This window comes from Ischnura elegans, chromosome 2 (assembly GCF_921293095.1).
Source record: "Ischnura elegans chromosome 2, ioIscEleg1.1, whole genome shotgun sequence".
Taxonomy (NCBI): domain Eukaryota; kingdom Metazoa; phylum Arthropoda; class Insecta; order Odonata; family Coenagrionidae; genus Ischnura; species Ischnura elegans.
Window position 1 is genome coordinate 117368395 of NC_060247.1, and position 25730 is coordinate 117394124.

A 25730-nucleotide genomic window follows, 5' to 3' on the forward strand; every position below is an offset into this window, starting at 1 on the left:
CAGCAACATTTTCAACAACAGCAACATTTTCAACAACAGCAACATTTTCAACAACAGCATCATTTTCAAAAAAAGCAACCTTTTAAACAACAGCAACATTTTCAACATGAGAACATTTTCAACAACAACAACAGCAACATTTTCAACAACAACAACAGCAACATTTTCATCAACAACAATAGCAACATTTTCAACAACAGCAATATTTTCAACGAGGGCAACATTTTCAAAGCCAGCTACATTTTACCAACACAAACATTTTCAACAACAGCAATATTTTCAACAACAGCAATATTTAACACAAAAGCAACATTTTCAACAACAGCAACATTTTCAAAAACTGCAAAATTTTCATGAACAGCAACCTTTTCATCAACAGCAACATTTTCATCAACATCAACATTTTCATCAACAGCAACATTTTCATCAACAGCAGCATTTTCAACAACAGCAACATTTTCATCATCAGCAACATTTTCATCAACAGCAACATTTTCATCAACAGCAACATTTTAACAACAGCAACATTTTCATAAACAGCAATATTTTCGTCAAAAACAACCTTTCCATCAACAGAAACATTTACATCAACACCAACATTTTCATCAACAGCTACATTTTCAACATCAGCAACAGTTTCATCAACAGCATCATTTTCATCATAAGCAACATTTTCAAACATAACAATATTTTCAACAACAGAAACATTTTCAGCAACAGCAACATTTTGAACAACAGCAACATTTTCAACATCAGCAACATTTTCATCAACAGCAACATTTTCAACACCAGCAACATTTTCAACAACAGCAACATTTCCAACAACAACAACAGTAACATTTTCAACAACGACAATAGCAACATTTTCAACAACAGCCACATTTTCAACAACAGCAACATTTTCAACAACAGCAACATTTTCAACGACAGCAACATTTTCAACAACGGCATCATATTCAAAAAAAGCAACCTTTTAAACAACAGCAACATTTTCAACATGAGAACGTTTTCAACAACAACAACAGCAACATTTTCAACAACAACAACAGCAACATTTTCATCAACAACAACAGCAAAATTTTCAACAATAGCAACATTTTCAACAACAGCAACATTTTCAACGACAGCAACATTTTCAAAGCCAGCTACATTTTACCAACAGCAACATTTTCAACAACAGCAATATTTTCAACAACAGCAATATTTAACACAAAAGCAACATTTTCAACAACAGTAACATTTTCAAAAACTGCAAAATTTTCATGAACAGCAACCTTTTCATCATAAGCAACATTTTCATCAACAGCAACATTTTCATCAACAGCAACATTTTCATCAACAGCAGCATTTTCAACAACAGCAACATTTTTATCAACAGCAACATTTTCATCATCAGCAACATTTTCATCAACAGCAACATTTTCATCAACAGCAACATTTTCATCAACAGCATCATTTTCAAATACAGCAACATTTTCATCAACAGCAACACTTTCATCTACAGCAACTATTTCAACAACAGCATATTTTCTAGAACAGCAACATTTTCAACAACATCAACATTTTTACCAACAGCAACATTTTTAACAACAGCACCATTTTCAAAAACAGCAAATGTCACATTCTCAACAACAACAACAACAACAGCAACATTTTCAACAATAAAAACAACAACAACAGCAACATTTTCAACAACAACAACAGCAACATTTTCAACAACAACAACATCAACAGCAACATTTTAAACAACAACAAATACACTAACATTTTCGACAACAATTACAGCAACATTTTCGACAACAAAAAAAGCAACATTTCCAACAACAAATCCAGCACTATTTTCAACAACAACTGCAACATTTTCAAAAACAACAAAAGCAACATTTTCAACAACAACAACTGCAACATTTTAAACAACAACATCAGCTACATTTTCAATAACAGCAACATTTTTAAACAACAGCAAAATTTCAACAACTGCAACATTTTCAAAAACAGCAACATTTTAAACAACAACAACATTTTCAACAACAGTAACATTTTCAACATCAGCAACAATTTCAACATCAGAAAATTTTTATCAACAGTAACGTGTTGACAACAGCAACATTTTCATCAACAGCAACATTTTCGTCAACAGAAACAAAATCAACAACACAAACACTTTCATCAACAGCAACATTTTCAACAACAGCAAAATTTTCAATAACAGCAACATTTTCAACAAGAGCAACATTTTGAACAGAAGAAATATTTTTAACAATAGCAACATTTTCAACAACAGAAACGATTTCATCAACATTAACATTTTCATCAACAACAACTTTTTCACCAACAGCAAAATTTTCATTAACAGAACATTTTCATCAACAGCAACATTTTCATCAACAACAACATTAACATCAACAGCAACATTTTCATCAACAGCATAATTTTCATCAACAGTAACATTTTCATCAACAGCAGCATTTTCAACAAAAGCAACATTTTCATCAACAGCAACATTTTCATCAACAGCAACATTTTCATCAACAGCAACATTTTCATCAACAGCAGCATTTTCAACAACAGTAACATTTTCATCAACAGCAACACTTTCATCAACAGCAACTATTTCAACAACAGCAACATTTTCAACAACAGCAAAATTTTTGACAACAGCAACATTTTCAACAACATCAAACACAACAGCAACATTTCCAACAACAACAACAGCAACATTTTCAACAACGACAGCAGCAAAATTTTCAACAACAGCAAAATTTTCAACAACAGCACTATTTTCAACAACAGCAACATTTTCAACAACAGCAACATTTTCAACAACAGCAATATTTTCAACAACAGCATCATTTTCAAAAAAAGCAACTTTTAAACAACAGCAACATTTTCAACATGAGAACATTTTCAACAACAAAATAGGCAACAATTTCAACAAAAACAACAGCAACATTTTAATCAACAACAACAGCAAAATTTTCAACAATAGCAACATTTTCAACAACAGCAACATTTTCAACGACAGCAACATTTTCAAAGCCAGCTACATTTTACCAACAGACACATTTTCAACAACAGCAATATTTTCAACAACAGCAATATTTAACACAAAAGCAACATTTTCAACAACAGCAACATTTTCAAAAACTGCAAAATTTTCAAGAACAGCAACCTTTTCATCAACAGCAACATTTTCAAAATTAACAACATTTCATCAACAGCAACATTTTCATCAACAGCATCATTGTCATCAACCGCAACATTTTCATCAACAGCAGCATTTTCAACAACAGCAACATTTTCATCAACAGAAACATTTTCACCAACAGCAATATTTTCATCAACAGCAACATTTTCATCAACAGCAACATTATCATCAACAGCAGCATTTTCAACAACAGCAACATTATCATCAACGGCAACACTTTCATCTACAGCAACTATTTCAACCGCATATTTTCTAGAACAGCAACATTTTCAACAACATCCACATTTTTACCAACAGCAACATTTTTAACAACAGAACCATTTTCAAAAACAGCAAAAGCCACATTCTCAACAAAAACAACAACAACAGCAACATTTTCAACAACAAAAACAACAACAACAGCAACATTTTCAACAACATCAACAGCAACATTTTCAACAACAACTACATCAACAGCAACATTTTAAACAACAACAAATACAGCAACATTTTCTACAACAATTACAGCAACATTTTCGACAGCAACAACAGCAACATTTCCAACAACAAATCCAGCAACATTTTTAACAACAACAACCGCAACATTTTTAACAACAACAACAGCTACATTTTCAATAACAGCAACATTTTCAGACAACAGCAAAATTTGAACAACTGCAACATTTTCAACAACAGCAACTTTTTAAACAACAGCAACCGTTTCAACAACAGTAACATTTTCAACATCAGCAAATATTTCAACAACAGCAACATTTTGAACAGAAGAAATATTTTCAACTTCAGCAACATTTTCCAAAAAAGGAACATTTTCAACAGGATCAATATTTTCAACAACAGCAACATTTTCAACATCAGCAACATTTTTAACAACAGCAATATTTTCAACAACAGAAACGATTTCATCAACATTAACATTTTCATCAACAACAACATTTTCATCAACATTAACATTTTCATCAACAACAACATTAACATCAACAGCAACATTTTCATCAACAGCATAATTTTCATCAACAGCAACATTTTCATCAACAGCAGCATTTTCAACAAAAGCAACATTTTCATCAACAGCAACATTTTCATCAACAGCAACATTTTCATCAACAGCAACATTTTCATCAACAGCAGCACTTTCAACAACAGTAACATTTTCATCAACAGCAACACTTTCATCAACAGCAACTATTTCAACAACAGCAACATTTTCAACAACAGCAAAATTTTTGACAACAGCAACATTTTCAACAACATCAAACACAACAGCAACATTTCCAACAACAACAACAGCAACATTTTCAACAACGACAGCAGCAAAATTTTCAACAACAGCAAAATTTTCAACAACAGCACTATTTTCAACAACAGCAACATTTTCAACAACAGCAACATTTTCAACAACAGCAATATTTTCAACAACAGCATCATTTTCAAAAAAAGCAACCTTTTAAACAACAGCAACATTTTCAACATGAGAACATTTTCAACTACAAAATAGGCAACAATTTCAACAAAAACAACAGTAACATTTTAATCAACAACAACAGCAAAATTTTCAACAATAGCAACATTTTCAACAACAGCAACATTTTCAACGACAGCAACATTTTCAAAGCCAGCTACATTTTACCAACAGACACATTTTCAACAACAGCAATATTTTCAACAACAGCAATATTTAACACAAAAGCAACATTTTCAACAACAGCAACATTTTCAAAAACTGAAAAATTTTCAAGAACAGCAACCTTTTCATCAACAGCAACATTTTCAAAATTAACAACATTTCATCAACAGCAACATTTTCATCAACAGCATCATTTTCATCAACAGCAACATTTTCATCAACAGCAGCATTTTCAACAACAGCAACATTTTCATCAACAGAAACATTTTCACCAACAGCAATATTTTCATCAACAGCAACATTTTCATCAACAGCAACATTATCATCAACAGCAGCATTTTCAACAACAGCAACATTATCATCAACGGCAACACTTTCATCTACAGCAACTATTTCAACCGCATATTTTCTAGAACAGCAACATTTTCAACAACATCCACATTTTTACCAACAGCAACATTTTTAACAACAGAACCATTTTCAAAAACAGCAACAGCCACATTCTCAACAACAACAACAACAACAGCAACATTTTCAACAACAAAAACAACAACAACAGCAACAATTTCAACAACATCAACAGCAACATTTTCAACAACAACTACATCAACAGCAACATTTTAAACAACAACAAATACAGCAACATTTTCTACAACAATTACAGCAACATTTTCGACAGCAACAACAGCAACATTTCCAACAACAAATCCAGCAACATTTTTAACAACAACAACCGCAACATTTTTAACAACAACAACAGCTACATTTTCAATAACAGCAACATTTTCAGACAACAGCAAAATTTGAACAACTGCAACATTTTCAACAACAGCAACTTTTTAAACAACAGCAACCGTTTCAACAACAGTAACATTTTCGACATCACCAAATATTTCAACAACAGCAACATTTTGAACAGAAGAAATATTTTCAACTTCAGCAACATTTTCCAAAAAAGGAACATTTTCAACAGCATCAATATTTTCAATTACAGCAACATTTTCAACATCAGCAACATTTTTAACAACAGCAATATTTTCAACAACAGAAACGATTTCATCAACATTAACATTTTCATCAACAACAACATTTTCATCAACATTAACATTTTCATCAACAACAACATTAACATCAACAGCAACATTTCCATCAACAGCATAATTTTCATCAACAGCAACATTTTCATCAACAGCAGCATTTTCAACAAAAGCAACGTTTTCATCAACAGCAACATTTTCATCAACAGCAACATTTTCATCATTAGCAACATTTTCATCAACAGCAGCATTTTCAACAACAGTAACATTTTCATCAACAGCAACACTTTCATCAACAGCAACTATTTCAACAACAGCAACATTTTAAACAACAGCAACATATTAGACAACAGCAACATTTTCAACAACATCAAACACAACAGCAACATTTTAAACAACAATAACAACAACAACAGCAACATTTTCAACAACAAAAGCAACATTTTAAACTACTACAACATCAACATTACATTTTAAACAACAACAACAACAACAGCAACATTTTCGACAGAAATTACAGAAACATTTTTGACAACAACAACGGCAAGATTTTCAACGACAACAACAGCAACCCATTCAACAACAACAACTGCAACATTTTCAACAACAACAAAAGCAACATTTTCAACAACTACAGCAACATTTTCAACAACAACAATAGCTACATTTTCATCAAAAGAAACATTTTCAACAACAGCAAAATTTTCAACAACAGCAACATTTTCAACAACAGAACATTTTAAACAACAACAACATTTTTATCCACAGGCAACATTTTTATCAACGGCAACATTTTCAACAACAGCAACATTTTTAACAACAGCAATATTTTCAACATCAGCAACATTTTCACTAACAGCAAAATTTTCAACAACAGCAACATTTTCAACAACAGCAACATTTTCAACAACAGAAACATTTTCAACACCAGCAACATTATTACAACAGCAACATTTTCAACATCAGCAACATTTTCAACAACAGAAACATTATACACAACAGCAAATTTTCAACAACAACAAAAGAAAAATTTTCAACAACAACAACAGCAAAATTTTCATCAACAAATACTGCAACATTTTCAACAACAAAAACTGCAACATTTTTAACAACAGTAACATTTTCATCAACAGCAACACTTTCATCAACAGCAACTATTTCAACAACAGCAACATTTTCAACAACAGCAAAATTTTTGACAACAGCAACATTTTCAACAACATCAAACACAACAGCAACATTTCCAACAACAACAACAGCAACATTTTCAACAACGACAGCAGCAAAATTTTCAACAACAGCAAAATTTTCAACAACAGCACTATTTTCAACAACAGCAACATTTTCAACAACAGCAACATTTTCAACAACAGCAATATTTTCAACAACAGCATCATTTTCAAAAAAAGCAACCTTTTAAACAACAGCAACATTTTCAACATGAGAACATTTTCAACTACAAAATAGGCAACAATTTCAACAAAAACAACAGTAACATTTTAATCAACAACAACAGCAAAATTTTCAACAATAGCAACATTTTCAACAACAGCAACATTTTCAACGACAGCAACATTTTCAAAGCCAGCTACATTTTACCAACAGACACATTTTCAACAACAGCAATATTTTCAACAACAGCAATATTTAACACAAAAGCAACATTTTCAACAACAGCAACATTTTCAAAAACTGAAAAATTTTCAAGAACAGCAACCTTTTCATCAACAGCAACATTTTCAAAATTAACAACATTTCATCAACAGCAACATTTTCATCAACAGCATCATTTTCATCAACCGCAACATTTTCATCAACAGCAGCATTTTCAACAACAGCAACATTTTCATCAACAGAAACATTTTCACCAACAGCAATATTTTCATCAACAGCAACATTTTCATCAACAGCAACATTATCATCAACAGCAGCATTTTCAACAACAGCAACATTATCATCAACGGCAACACTTTCATCTACAGCAACTATTTCAACCGCATATTTTCTAGAACAGCAACATTTTCAACAACATCCACATTTTTACCAACAGCAACATTTTTAACAACAGAACCATTTTCAAAAACAGCAACAGCCACATTCTCAACAACAACAACAACAACAGCAACATTTTCAACAACAAAAACAACAACAACAGCAACAATTTCAACAACATCAACAGCAACATTTTCAACAACAACTACATCAACAGCAACATTTTAAACAACAACAAATACAGCAACATTTTCTACAACAATTACAGCAACATTTTCGACAGCAACAACAGCAACATTTCCAACAACAAATCCAGCAACATTTTTAACAACAACAACCGCAACATTTTTAACAACAACAACAGCTACATTTTCAATAACAGCAACATTTTCAGACAACAGCAAAATTTGAACAACTGCAACATTTTCAACAACAGCAACTTTTTAAACAACAGCAACCGTTTCAACAACAGTAACATTTTCGACATCACCAAATATTTCAACAACAGCAACATTTTGAACAGAAGAAATATTTTCAACTTCAGCAACATTTTCCAAAAAAGGAACATTTTCAACAGCATCAATATTTTCAATTACAGCAAAATTTTCAACATCAGCAACATTTTTAACAACAGCAATATTTTCAACAACAGAAACGATTTCATCAACATTAACATTTTCATCAACAACAACATTTTCATCAACATTAACATTTTCATCAACAACAACATTAACATCAACAGCAACATTTCCATCAACAGCATAATTTTCATCAACAGCAACATTTTCATCAACAGCAGCATTTTCAACAAAAGCAACATTTTCATCAACAGCAACATTTTCATCAACAGCAACATTTTCATCATTAGCAACATTTTCATCAACAGCAGCATTTTCAACAACAGTAACATTTTCATCAACAGCAACACTTTCATCAACAGCAACTATTTCAACAACAGCAACATTTTAAACAACAGCAACATATTAGACAACAGCTACATTTTCAACAACATCAAACACAACAGCAACATTTTAAACAACAATAACAACAACAACAGCAACATTTTCAACAACAAAAGCAACATTTTAAACTACTACAACATCAACATTACATTTTAAACAACAACAACAACAACAGCAACATTTTCGACAGAAATTACAGAAACATTTTTGACAACAACAACGGCAAGATTTTCAACGACAACAACAGCAACCCATTCAACAACAACAACTGCAACATTTTCAACAACAACAAAAGCAACATTTTCAACAACTACAGCAACATTTTCAACAACAACAATAGCTACATTTTCATCAAAAGAAACATTTTCAACAACAGCAAAATTTTCAACAACAGCAACATTTTCAACAACAGAACATTTTAAACAACAACAACATTTTTATCCACAGGCAACATTTTTATCAACGGCAACATTTTCAACAACAGCAACATTTTTAACAACAGCAATATTTTCAACATCAGCAACATTTTCACTAACAGCAAAATTTTCAACAACAGCAACATTTTCAACAACAGCAACATTTTCAACAACAGAAACATTTTCAACACCAGCAACATTATTACAACAGCAACATTTTCAACATCAGCAACATTTTCAACAACAGAAACATTATACACAACAGCAAATTTTCAACAACAACAAAAGAAAAATTTTCAACAACAACAACAGCAAAATTTTCATCAACAAATACTGCAACATTTTCAACAACAAAAACTGCAACATTTTTAACAACAGTAACATTTTCAACAAGGGCAACATTTTCAACAACAGTACATTATTAAAAACAGCGTCATATTACACAACAGAAACATTTTCATCAAAACAGTAACATTTTCAACAACAGCATCGTTTTCAACTAAAGCAACATTTTCATCAACAGCAACATTTTAACAACCGCAACATTTTCATAAACAGCAATATTTTCGTCAAAAAAATCTTTTCATCAACAGAAACTTTAACATCAACACCAACATTTTCATCAACAGCAACATTTTCAACATCAGCAACAGTTTCATCAAAAGCATCATTTTCATCATAAGCAACATTTTCAAACATAGCAATATTTTCAACAACAGACACATTTTGAACAGAAGAAATATTTTCAACAACAGCAACATTTTCCAAAAAAGGAACTTTTTCAACAGAATCAACATTTTCAACAACAGCAACATTTTCTACATCAGCAACATTTTTAACAACAGCAACATTTTCAACAACAGAAACGATTTCATCAACATCAACATTTTCATCAACAACAACATTTTCATCAACAGCAAAATTTTCATTAACAGCAACATTTTCATCAACAGCAACATTTTCATCAACAACAACATTTACATCAACAGCATCATTTTCATCAACAGCATAATTTTCATCAACAGCAGCATTTTCAACAAAAGCAACATTTTCATCAACAGCAACATTTTCATCAACAGCAACATTTTCATCAACAGCAACATTTTCATCAACAGCAGCATTTTCAACAACAGTAACATTTTCATCAACAGCAACACTTTCATCAACAGCAACTATTTCAACAACAGCAACATTTTCAACAACAGCAACATTTTAGACAACAGCAACATTTTCAACAACATCAAACACAACAGCAACATTTTAAACAACAATAACAACAACAACAGCAACATTGACAACAACATCAGCAACATTTTAAACTACAACAACATCAACATCAACATTTTAAACAACAACAACAACAGCAACATTTTCGACAGCAATTACAGCAACATTTTCGACTACAACAACAACAACATTTTCAACAACAACATTAGCAACCCTTTCAACAACAACAACTGCAACATTTTCAACAACAACAAAAGCAACATTATCAAAAATACCTACAGCAACATTTTCAACAACAACAATAGCTACATTTTCAACAAAAGCAACATTTTCAACAACAGCAAATTTTTCAACAACAGCAACATTTTCAACAACAGCAACATTTTAAGCAACAACAACATTTTTATCCACAGGCAACATTTTTATCAACGGCAAAATTTTCAACAACAGCAACATTTTCAACAACAGCAATATTTTCAACATCAGCAACATTTTCACTAACAGCAAAATTTTCAACAACAGCAACATTTTCAACAACAGCAACATTTTTTACAACAGCAACATTTTCAACAACAGCAACATTTTCAACAACAGCAACATTATTACAACAGCAACATTTTCAACAACAGAAACTTTATACACAACAGCAAATTTTCAACAACAACAAAAGAAAAATTTTCGACAACAACAACAGCAAAATTTTCATCAACAATTACAGCAACATTTTCAACAACAAAAACTGCAACATTTTTAACAACAATAACATTTTCAATAACAGCAACATTTTCAACAACAGCAACATTATTAAAAACAGCATCATATTACACAACAGAAACATTTTCAACAACAGTAACATTTTCAACAACTGCATCGTTTTTAACTAAAGCAACATTTTCATCAACAGCAACATTTTAACAACCGCAACATTTTCATAAACAGCAATATTTTCGTCAAAAACAACCTTTTCATCAACAGAAACCTTTACATCAACACCAACATTTTCAACAACAGCTACGTTTATCAACATCAGCAACAGTTTCATCAAATCATCATTTTCATCATAAGCAACATTTTCAAACATAGCAATATTTTCAACAACAGACACATTTTCAACAACTGCATTAGTTTTAACAACAGCAATATTTTCAACATCAGCAACATTTTCATAAACAGCATGATTTTCAACACCAGCATTATTTTGAACAACAGCAATATTTCCAACAACAACAACAGCAAAATTTTCAACAACAGCAACATTTTCAACAACAGCAACATTTTCAACAATAGCAACATTTTCAACAACAGCAACATTTTCAACAAAAAATACATTTTCAACAACAGCAATATTTTCAACAAAAGCATCATTTTCAAAAAAAGCAACTTTTAAACAACAGCAACATTTTCAACATGAGAACATTTTCAACAACAACAACAGCAACATTTTCAACAACAACAACAGCAACAACAACAACAACAACAACAACAACAACAATAACAACAACAACAACAACAACAACAAAAATAACAACAACAACAACAACAACAACAACTTGAGACGCCGAGCAGAGCGGACGTGTTTCGACTGCGCTCCCGAGCTCATCACTTTCAAGTGTTTCTATCGGAGTATTTGCGAAGTTTTTTTATTGTAAGTGCTTCGGAATAGTTGTTAATCGTTGCGTGATACCACACGCATCTCTAGTATTCGATTTTAAATGGAATTAGTGCTTGATTTCACCGAAAAGTGACTAAAAAACACTCGCGTCAAATCTTGGATCCCGTTTCGTTACCTATCGTCGCCGACACCTCGGAGTCGGTGAGATAGGAAACGAGAAGACCAGCAAAGTGCTCTTCTTTTTCACACCGAGACAACAATTGTGTCGGATATACTGCAATTATCAACTCACCAGACATTATGTCGAAGATGATCAGCTCACCGCATTCACCAAGGAGGATGTCTCCGTCTCCCAGTGAACTCGGCGACACGACTAACGATAGGAGGGTAAGAAGTGCTCCGTCTTCACCTCAGAGACGTGCTCAGGTTGCCACTACAGCCCCTCCGATTAATTACAGAAGTTCACGTTATCTCTCATTATCCCTGGAGTCACTAAATGACGAAATAAAATCGCCGACCACAGTATTGCGCCGCGAAGGCGGTATTTTAACTACCACAGTAAGGCGCATTCCGACAACTATCGGTGTCCGCTCACTCCCTTTCTCTTCTATCACTGGCAAAGTTTCACCGACCGAAATTAATTACGGAATTCATAATTCATTTGTCCATGCAAGTGGTGGAGCCATAGATACTCAAAGTTCCGATGCCCGTGACGTAAACCGTCCCCCGGACACCGCTTTCCCCATTACTCAGGCGACGAGGGAGGGGAAAATCACCTCTTCAGCTGAGACGAGGCCACGCTCGCTCGCGGCGAGCGCAAGGGGAGGGGGATCGAGTGCGGTAAGCGGGGCGGACCCTATTCGATGCGAAGGCGAAGCCGCGAGCATTAGCGACGCACCCCAACGGGGCAGACCGTTAGTCAGCTACGCGCGGGTGACGGGAGGGAAGGAAAATCGACAAGCCCAAAGCAACGGCGATAACCCACCCCAACCTTTTAAATTCGTAACGAAAAAAATAATACCATTGAAATCGGGCCCCACAAGGAAGACGGGAATTATTTTCAACGGCCTCCCAGGCGTTCCCATAGCCCAATACATCGAGGCGATGGCCGAAGAGGTGGGCGGCAGACAGATAACGCACGCCACAAAACTTCCAGGGGATCGCGTTTGTTTCTATTTGAAGAATGAAGACATTTTAAACGACTTCATGATGAATAAAGGAGGTCTCACCATAATGAATAATTTTTTAATTGCGAACCGCATGGTTCAGCAAGTGGAGCGGCTAGTCGTCTCAAACGTGCCCCCAGAATTCCCGATTCCCGATTTGTTGGAAATTATCTCCCAAATAGGAAGAGTCGTGAGCCCCGTCACCACCCTGGGCGTGGGAATAAAAAGAGATGATCTAAGCCACGTCGAGTCGTGGAGGAAGCAGGTCTTCATCGTACGTCGGGAAGGTGTGATTGTACCCGAGTCGCTGCTCTTGGATTTCGGCCCCTCCAAGCACCGAATTTTCTTCAACTTTAATGACCCTCGGTGCTTTAGATGTAACGAAGACGGACATTTTGCCTCCGCCTGCAAGGCCAATCTCGACCAGGCAAGGGAAAGCAGGGCGAATATTTACTCTCGCATAAACGACGGCAAAAAACAACATAATAATGACGCGCCGGCCGCATCACTTAAGACCCCCACCCCCGGAGGTGCAGATCACCAAATCATAGCGCCGAAAAAAAATATTATCACCCCAATTCCTCTCCCTCCTCACCCCACCGAGGAAGCGGACGTTGCCAATCATGAAAAAAATGACGGCAGCGACACGCCCCCCGAGACCAAGACTTCTCACTCCACCCCACTACCTTTACCCACGCAACACGCCGCAAAAAACCCCTCCTCGGACGAATTGGTTGCCACAGACCATAATCTTGATTCCCGCGCCACCGAAGCAGCAACGGAAGATCATCAAACAAACAACCCGCACGCACCAACTAGCCTCTCTCAAGTGCAAGGCCAAACAAAAAGGAAACACGTCAGGGCGGAGGAAAGAACGTCTCCCCAAAGAAAACGATTAATCCCCACCCCATCCGATGAACGGGGATACAAAGAGATAGAAGATTACCTCAACAACCATCCACAAGAAGGATTTTTAGATAGTCCAAAACTCATTTTATTCCTGAAAGAAACGAAAGGAAAGAAGAACATTACGGACATGGCTAAGAATTTTTTTTCAGACACGCATGCCCTCGTCGAAACGTTGAGAGAGCTTGTCGAGAACAAAGCGGTTAAAGATGTTGCGTTAGATATGAGGATCCACAGGTTTTTTAAGGCCCTAACTAACAAACCACCGCATAATCAATGACGTCCGTAAGAGGGAAGACCATCAACCTGACCACCCTAAACGTGCGTTCTGTAGCCAGCAACGTAAAAAGTCAACAGCTCAAATTTTTCATCCAGCGGTGGGAACCAGATATCCTACTTATGCAGGAAACAAACGCGGACCACCTCCAACCCTGCCTCCGCAGCCTCGGCTATTCTTTCAGCCTCAACCCCACCCACAGAGTAGCCGCGGGAACTGGCATCGCAATAAAAAAGAACCTCGCCCCCAACATAACGAAGGAAAACACCCTCTATCCGGGGCATGCTACAGAACATCGTTTCGAATTTAGCTCAGGCTCCACCTTACGCGTTATTAACAGCTACCTACCTAACGACAAGGACATAGCTGTTGAAGTGATACGGAAGATGGACGACGCACTCGAGCAAGGGAGGGCGGAAGACTATCATCCGGATCTCACCATACTGGCTGGTGATTATAATTGCACGCTGTCGCCTCGTCACGACCGCTCATCGAGGATAGAGAGGGAGCCTACAAAGGCGAGGCGTCTCGCTGCACTCATTAGGAAGCACACTCTATCAGACGTATGGAGGGAAAGGCACGGAAGGAGGGAAGGGTATACGTACCACTCGGCGGCCGACCCCAATATTGCATCCCGCCTGGACAGGATATACACTGACAACATACAGAAAATATCCTCCATCGAAAGGCGAGCCTCGTTCTCGGACCACATGGCTCTATCCATAGACTTCACCATCCAGGATGTAATAAAACCACCTCCCCCGTACTGGAAATTCTACAACTACCTACTTGATAACGAAGAATTTGTCGAATTCATGTCGACAATTATCGAGGAAGTGACGTCTACCCACGAGAGCGGGGACCCCGTCGTCGCGTGGGAAACTTTAAAATCTGAGATTAGAGCCGCCACCAGGATTTATGTACGCCTTAGTAAAGACAGAAACATATCCCACATGAGATCGCTCGAGGCGACGGAGGCGACGACTCGAGGAGAGGAGGCGATGAAGGCGAGGGAGGAAATAAGGCGCACGTACAAGGAGGTGGGCGAGAGAGCGACGGCGATCGAGGGATGGGAAGAGATAGCGTCTTCGGAGAATCCGTCGGGGACTGCTCTCTCAAGATCGGTGACACGGATGCATCGACCCCCCCTGACGTCATTGGAAACAGACGACGGCACTATCCTCTCCGAACAGCAGCATCTTGTGAAATACGTAAAAGACTATTATGAAAAAGTCTTTCAAGCCCCCGTACAGACAGACTCAGCGCTGCAGGAGGACGATTTTATTATTCTTTCGCGGGGGCAGCCGGAATTGACGGCGGAGAGTAAAGCGCGGATGGAGGCGCCCCTGACCCCAGAGGATCTCCGCACTGCACTCTACAGCTTGAACCGAAAGAAAGCACCAGGAATCGATGGCCTAACGTCCGAATTCTATAAGACCTTTTGGACTCTCCTCGCGAAGCCCTTCGCGTCAATGGTCGACGCGAGCCTAGAGAGGCATGCTCCCTATCTCCAGCAGATGGGCCGTTCTGAATTTAATTCATAAAAAAGGAGACAGAACAAATTTGAAGAACTGGAGACCAATCTCGATCACCACCACCGATTACAAAATAATTGCGAAGGCCCTTTCCATGAGACTGTCGTCGGCAATGCGAGAGGTGGTATCCCCCGAGCAAGGGTGCGGCGTCACAGGCAGAACCATCTTAGATAACCTGTCCCTAATTCGTGACATTATCGCATATGCGAATGAAACTAATTCTCCACTGGCCATTTTAAGTCTGGACCAAAAGGGCGCTTTCGACAAAGTTCGCCATGATTTTTTATTCAATGTATTGAGACGCATGAATTTTGGCGAAAATTTCATAAAAACTTTAAGTACAATTTACGAGGACGCATCATGCCTCGTTAGGGTTGGCAATAGTCTGACTCCTCCAATCCCCTTTAAGCGAGGCATAAGACAAGGATGTCCGCTCTCCGGCCAGCTGTACGCACTGGCCCTGGAGCCCCTACTCCACATCCTAAAAACTAAAATTACAGGTTTTCCACTCCCCACTCAAGAAGCACATATTACGCTATCAGCATACGCAGATGACGTAACTTTATTCATCTCGGATGACGACGCTGCAAGAAATGTGATAAAATCATTCGATTCGTACGCCGCCCTCTCGGGAGCAGAACTAAACGAGAACAAGACTGAAGGGATGTACGTCGGGTCCTGGCGCGGGCGCACGGATAGGCTCGGACCCTTCGCGATCTCCACCGAAGGTGCCCGATTCCTCGGAGTGGTTTTTAAAAATGACACCATCAAAGAGAGAGAAGGACTAGAGGAAGACCTGGAGGTAAAAATTCAAAACGGATTGAGGAGGTGGGAAGCGGCTTCAGGGGCCCTTTCCGTGAGAGTAAGGACAAGGGTCGTAAATCAGTTCGTGGCCCCGACCATCTGGTACCGCCTACAGACCCAATGCATTAGCCCTCAATGCATCCGGCGGGTGCAAGCCGCCCTCACGGATTTTGTGTGGGGTAGGGGCCGAAAACACTGGGTTGCCGGAGCCGTGCTGACGGCCCCGCTCGGGTGCGGAGGACTGGGGCTGACTGACGTGCAGGCAAAAATTACCGCTATGAGGATAAATTTCTTTCAACGGTACGTCACCGGTGAAGTTCAACCGTGGAAAATCTTCGTTTCCTACTTCCTCGAGACCAGGCCTAAGAGGAACGGTTTCTACTCCTCATTGAAAAGCGCCCTCGACACAATGGACGTGAGGGCCGGGGAAAACGGAGGACCTCTCCCCACATCTTGGCCCCCGACGGAGGAATCTCACCCCTTCGGTTTCCGGAGCGAGCTGTCGAAGCGAACGCGAACGTTTCCCATACACAAAAGCGATATTTACCGAGAAATCGTTGCCAAAAAAAAAACAAAGAGAAGTGGCCCTACAAGGACGGCATATGGGGAGAGTCTACGTGCTGGAAAGCCTTCTGGACGGCGCCAGTCCTGGGGAGGGAGGGGGAGGTGTCTTGGAGACTGGCACATGATCGCCTGGCAGACGCCGTTTTCCTGTCGCGGTCGGGATTGCGAGAAAACTCAGTGTGCAGAGCATGCCCTGGAAGCCAGGCCACGGCCTGGCACATCTTCTACGACTGCAGACAGGCCGGAGAGGTATGGCGGACAGCAAAGGAGTGGATAAAAGGAGTCACGGGCCGCAGGGTGAGGAGCGCACTGGAATTACACAGGGGGAGACCTCCTGAAAGGGGCGGCTATACTAAGCGAGATTTACTGGCAAACTTCATTATAGCCGAAACAAAGGCAAGCATATATCATTGTTTTACAGCAACAGAAAAAGGTGAAAGGTCGGCTCAAAAAACATACGCCGAGTACTTAAAAAAAGGAATCGAAAGAAGAATCAGGAGGGAGTATATATATCATAAATGCAAGGGCGACACAAAATCTTTTATTGACTTGTGGTGTCAGAGCGGTGTTCTTTCTGAAGTGGAAGAAACGGAGTCAGGGGACACAATTTTAAAAGTGAAGATGGCGCCATAGAGAAGAAAGAATGAAGTAACAAGGGCGGAACCACACGGAGGCATTAACCACTCGGAAGGGGAGGCCACATGCGCGGAGGGATGGGGTCCAAGGTTGCGGTAACCAGCCCCTTCGGCGGACCTCCCCTGTGCGCGGCCCTCCCCTTCGGAGAGTGTAAAGGCGGTGAAGAGATGCAAAAAGAATAATGACTGAAAATGATGATTTTATTGAGAAATAAACCAAGGTGACGACGAAAACTTATAAAACCTTTTAAAAAAAACCGCCCGTAGAATAATAATAATAATAATAATAAATAAAACAGCAACATTTTCATCAACAACAACAGCAAAATTTTCAACAATACCAAATTTTTCAACAACAGCAACATTTTCAACGACAGCAACATTTTCAAAGCCAGCTACATTTTACCAACAGCAACATTTTCAACAACAACAATATTTTCAACAACAGCAATATTTAACACAAAAGCAACATTTTCAACAACAGCAACATTTTCAGAAACTGAAAAATTTTCAAGAACAGCAACCTTTTCATCAACAGCAACATTTTAAAAAACAGCAACATTTCATCAACAGCAACATTTTCATCAACAGCAACATTTTCATCAACAGCAACATTGTCATCAACAGAAGTATTTTTAACAACAGCAACATTTTCATCAACAGCAACATTTTCATCAACAGCAACATTTTCATCAACTGCAACATTTTCATCAACAGCAGCATTTTCAACAACAGCAACATTTTCATCAACGGCAACACTTTCATCTACAGCAACTATTTCAACAACAGCATATTTTCTAGAACAGCAACATTTTCAACAACATCAACATTTTTACCAACAGCAACATTTTTAACAACAGCACCATTTTCAAAAACAGCAACAGCCACATTCTCAACAACAACAACAACAGCAACATTTTCAACAACAAAAACAACAACAACAGCAACATTTTCAACAACAACAACAGCAACATTTTCAACAACAACAACATCAACGACAACATTTTAAACAACAACAAATATAGCAACATTTTCGACAACAATTACAGCAAAATTTTCGACAACAACAACAGCAACATTTCCAACAACAAATCCAGCAACATTTTTAACAACAACAACTGCAACATTTTCAAAAACAACAAAAGCAACATTTTCAACAACAACAACCGCAACATTTTTATCAACAACAACAGCTACATTTTCAATAACAGCAACATTTTCAAACAACAGCAAAATTTCAACAACTGCAACATTTTTAACAACAGCAACATTTTAAACAACAGCAACATTTTCAACAACAGTAACATTTTCAACAACAGCAACATTTTCATCAACAGCAACATTTTCGTCAACAGAAACAAGATCAACAACACAAACACTTTCATCAACAGCCACATTTTCAACAACAGCAACATTTTCAATAACAGCAACATTTTCAACAACAGCAACATTTTGAACAGAAGAAATTTTTTCAACAACAGCAACATTTTCCAAAAAAGGAACATTTTCAACAGCATCAACATTTTCAACATCAGCAACCATTTCAACATCAGCAACATTTTTAACAACAGCAACATTTTCAACAACAGAAACGATTTCATCAATATCAACATTTTCATCAACAACAACATTTTCATCAACAGCAAAATTTTCATTAACAGCAACATTTTCATCAACAGCAACATTTTCATCAACAACAACATTTACATCAACAGCAACATTTTCATCAACAGCATAATTTTCATCAACAGCAATATTTTCATCAACAGCAGCATTTTCAAAAAAAGCAACATTTTCATCAACAGCAACATTTTCATCAACAGCAACATTTTCATCAACAGCAACATTTTCATCAACAGCAGCATTTTCAACAACAGTAAAATTTTCATCAACAGCAACACTTTCATCAACAGCAACTATTTCAAAAACATCAACATTTTCAACAACAGCAACATTTTAGACAACAGCAACATTTTCAACAACATCAAACACAACAGCAACATTTTAAACAACAATAACAACAACAACAGCAACATTTTCAACAACAACAGCAACATTTTAAACTACAACAACATCAACATCAACATTTTAAACAACAACAACAACAGCAACATTTTCGACAGCAATTACAGCAACATTTTCGACAACAACAACAGCAACATTTTCAACAAATACAACAGCAACCCTTTCAACAACAACAACTGCAACATTTTCAACAACAACAAAAGCAACATTTTCAACAAACACTACAGCAACATTTTCAACAACAACAATAGCTACATTTTCAACAAAAGCAACATTTTCAACAACAGCAAAATTTTCAACAACAGCAACATTTTCAACATCAGAAAATTTTCATCAACAGCAACATTTTCAACAACAGCAACATTTTCATCAACAGTAACATTTTCGTCAACAGCAACATTTTCATCAACAGCAACATTTTCATCAACAGCAACATTTTCAATTACAGCAACATTTTAAGCAAAAGCAATACTTTCAACAACAACAACATTATCATCAACAGCAACATTTTCATCAACAGCAACGTTTTCATCAACAGCAACAATTTAATCAACAGCAACATTATCAACAACATCAACCTTTTAGAAATAGCATTTTTTTCAACAACAGCAATATTTTCAACAAGGGCAACATTTTCAACAACCGCAACATTTTCAACAACAGCAATATGTTCCACAACGGCAATATTTTCAACAACAGCAAAATTTTCAACAACAGCATTATTTTCAACAACAGCATCATTTTCGACAACAGCAACATTTTCGACATCAGCAACATTTTCGACAAGAGCAACATTTTCGACAACAGCAACATTTTCGACAACAGCAGCATTTTCAACAACAGCAACATTTTTATATACAGGTAACATTTTTATCAACGGCAACATTTTCAACAACAGCAACATTATCAACAATAGCAACATTTTAAACATCAGCAACATTTGCACTAACAGCAAAATTTTCAACAACAGCAACATTTTCAATAACAGCAACATTTTCAACAACTTCAACAGCAAAATTTTGAACCACAACAACAGCAACATTTTCAACAACAACAACAACAGCAACATTTTCATCATCACCAACATTTTCAACAACTGCAACATTTTCAACAACAGCAATATTTTCAACAACATTAACATTTTCAACAACAGCAACATTATTATACAGCAACATTTTCAACAACAGCAACATTTTCAACAACAGAAACATTATACACAACAGCAATTTTTCAACAACAACAAAAGAAAAATTTTCGAAAACAACAACAGCAAAATTTTCATCAACAAATACAGCAATATTTTCAACAACGAAAACTGCAACATTTTCAACAACAGTAACATTTCCATCAACAGCAACATTTTCATCAACAGCAGCATTTTCAACAACAGCAACATTTTCATCAACGGCAACACTTTCATCTACAGCAAATATTTCAACAACAGCATATTTTCTAGAACAGCAACATTTTCAACAACATCAACATTTTTACCAACAGCAACATTTTCAAAAACAGCAACAGGCTTATTCTCAACAACAACAACAACAGCAACATTTTCAACAACAAAAACAAAAACAACAGCAACATTTTCAACAACAACAACAACAGCTACATTTTCAATAACAGCAACATTTTCAAACAACAGCAAAATTTCAACAACTGCAACATTTTCAACAACAGCAACATTATAAACAACAGCAACATTTTCAACAACAGTAATATTTTTAACACCAGCAACAATTTCAGCATCAGAAAATTTTTATCAACAGTAACATTTTCAACAACAGCAACATTTTCATCAACAGCAACATTTTCTTCAACAGAAACAAAATCAACAATACAAACACTTTCATCAACAGCAACATTTTCAACAACAGCAACATTTTCAATAACAGCAACATTTTCAACAACAGCAACATTTTGAACAGAAGAAATATTTTCAACAACAGCAACATTTTTCAAAAAAGGAACATTTTCAACAGCATCAACATTTTCAACATCAGCAACATTTTCAACATCAGCAACATTTTTAACAACAGCAACATTTTCAACAACAGAAACGATTTCATCAACATCAACATTTTCATCAACAACAAAATTTTCATCAACAGCAAAATTTTCATTAACAGCAACATTTTCATCAACAGCAAAATTTTCATCAACAACAGCATTTACATCAACAGCAACATTTTCATCAACAGCATTATTTTCATCAACAGCAACATTTTCATCAACAGCAGCATTTTCAACAAAAGCAACATTTTCATCAACAGCAACATTTTCATCAATAGCAACTTTTTCATCAACAGCAACATTTTCATCAACAGCAGCATTTTCTACAACAGTAACATTTTCATCAACAGCAACACTTTCATCAACAGCAACTATTTCAACAACAGCAACATTTTAAACAACAGACACATTTTAGACAACAGCAATATTTTCAACAACATCAAACACAACAGCAACATTTTAATCAACAATAACAACAACAACAGCAACATTTTAATCAACAATAACAACAACAACAGCTACATTTTCAACAACAACAGCAACATTTTAAACTACAACAACATCAACATTTTAAACAACAACAACAACAACAGCAACATTTTCGACAGCAATTACAGCAACATTTTCGACAACAACAACAGCAACATTTTCAACAAAAACAACAGCAACCCTTTCAACAACAACAACTGCAACATTTTCAACAACAACAAAAGCAACATTTTCAACAACAACTACAGCAACATTTTCAACATAAACAATAGCTATATTTTCAACAAAAGCAACATTTTCAACAACAGCAAAATTTTCAACAACAGCAACATTTTCAACAACAGCAACATTTTAAACAACAACAACATTTTCAACAACAGCAACATTTTCAACATCAGAAAATTTTCATCAACAGCAACATTTTCAACAACAGCAACATTTTCATCAACAGCAATTTTTTTTTGAAAGGCAACAGCAACATTTTCATAAACGGCAACATTTTCATCAACAGCAACATTTTCAAGTACAGCAACATTTTAAGCAAAAGCAATACTTTAAACAACAACAACATTTTCATCAACAGCAACATATTCATCAACAACAACATTTCCATCAACAGCAACAATTAAATCAACAGCAACATTATCAACAACATCAACCTTTTAGCAACAGCATTTTTTTCAACAACAGCAATTTTTTCAACAAGGGCAACATTTTCAACAACCGCAACATTTTCAACAACAGCAATATGTTCCACAACGGCAACTTTTTCAACAACAGCAAAATTTTTAACAACAGCATTATTTTCAACAACAGCATCATTTTCGACAACAGCAACATTTTCGACATCAGCAGCATTTTCAACAACAGCAACATTTTTATATACAGGTAACATTTTTATCAACGGCAACATTTTCAACAACAGCAACATTATCAACAAAAGCAACATTTTAAACATCAGCAACATTTGCACTAACAGCAAAATTTTCAACAACAGCAACATTTTCAATAACAGCAACATTTTCAACAACTTCAACAGCAAAATTTTGAACCACAACAACAGCAACATTTTCAACAACAACAAAACCAGCAACATTTTCATCATCACCAACATTTTCAACAACTGCAACATTTTCAACAACAGCAATATTTTCAACAACATTAACATTTTCAACAACAGCAACATTATTATACAGCAACATTTTCAACAACAGAAACATTATACACAACAGCAATTTTTCAACTACAACAAAAGAAAAATTTTCGAAAACAACAACAGCAAAATTTTCATCAACAAATACAGCAATATTTTCAACAACGAAAACTGCAACATTTTCAACAACAGTAACATTTTCAACAACTACAACATTTTCAACAACAGCAACATTATTAAAAATAGCATCATTTTACACTACAGAAACTTTTTCAACAACAGCATCGTTTTCAACTAAAGCAACATTTTAATCAACAGCAACATTTTCATAAACAGCAACATTTTCGTCAAAAAAAACCTTATCATCAACAGAAACATTTTCATCAACACCAACATTTTCATCAACAGCAACATTTTCAAACAGCAATATTTTCATAAACAGCAACATTTTCAACACCAGCAACATTTTCAACAACAGCAACATTTCCAACAACAACATTAGCAACATTTTCAAGAACGACAATGCAACATTTGCAACGACAACAACAGCAAAATTGTCAACAACAGCAACATTTTCAACAACAGCAACATTTTCATCAACACCAACATTTTCATCAACAGCAACATTTTCAAACAGCAATATTTTTGACAACAGACACATTTTCAGCAACACACAATTTAAACAACAGCAACATTTTCAACATCAGCCACATTTTCATAAACAGCAACATTTTAAACACCAGCAACATTTTCAACAACAACATTAGCAACATTTTCAACAAAGACAATTGCAACATTTTCAACAACAACAACAGCAAAATTTTCAACAACAGCAATATTTTCAACAACAGCAACATTTTGTAAAACAGCAACATTTTCAACAACAGCTACATTTTCAACAACAGCAACATTTTCAACAACAGCAATATTTTCAACAATAGCATCATTTTCAAAAAAAGCAACCTTTTAAACAACAGCAACATTTTCAACATGAGAACATTTTCAACAACAACAACAGCAACATTTTCAACAACAACAGCAGCAACATTTTCATCAGCAACAACAGCAAAATTTTAAACAATAGCAACATTTTCAACAACAGCATTATTTTAAACGACAGCAACATTTTCAAATACAGCTACATTTTAACAACAGCAACATTTTCAACTACAGCAATATTTTCAACAACAGCAATATTTAACACAAAAGCAACATTTTCAACAACAGCAACATTTTGAAAAACTGCAAAATTTTCAAGAACAGCAACCATTCATCTACAGCAACATTTTCAAAAACAGCAACATTTCATCAACAGCAAAATTTTCATCAACAGCAGCATTTTCAACAACAGCAACATTTTCATCAGCAGCAACATTTTCATCAACAGCAACATTTCCATCAATAGCAACATTTTCATCAACAGCAGCATTTTCAACAACAGCAACATTTTCATCAACGGCAACACTTTCATCTACAGCAAATATTTCAACAACAGCATATTTTCTAGAACAGCAACATTTTCAACAACATCAACATTTTTACCAACAGCAACATTTTCAAAAACAGCAACAGGCTTATTCTCAACAACAACAACAACAGCAACATTTTCAACAACAAAAACAAAAACAACAGCAACATTTTCAACAACAACAACAGCTACATTTTCAATAACAGCAACATTTTCAAACAACAGCAAAATTTCAACAACTGCAACATTTTCAACAACAGCAACATTATAAACAACAGCAACATTTTCAACAACAGTAACATTTTTAACACCAGCAACAATTTCAGCATCAGAAAATTTTTATCAACAGTAACATTTTCAACAACAGCAACATTTTCATCAACAGCAACATTTTCTTCAACAGAAACAAAATCAACAATACAAACACTTTCATCAACAGCAACATTTTCAACAACAGCAACATTTTCAATAACAGCAACATTTTCAACAACAGCAACATTTTGAACAGAAGAAATATTTTCAATAACAGCAACATTTTCAAACAACAGCAAAATTTCAACAACTGCAACATTTTCAACAACAGCAACATTTTCAACAACAGAAACATTTTCAACATC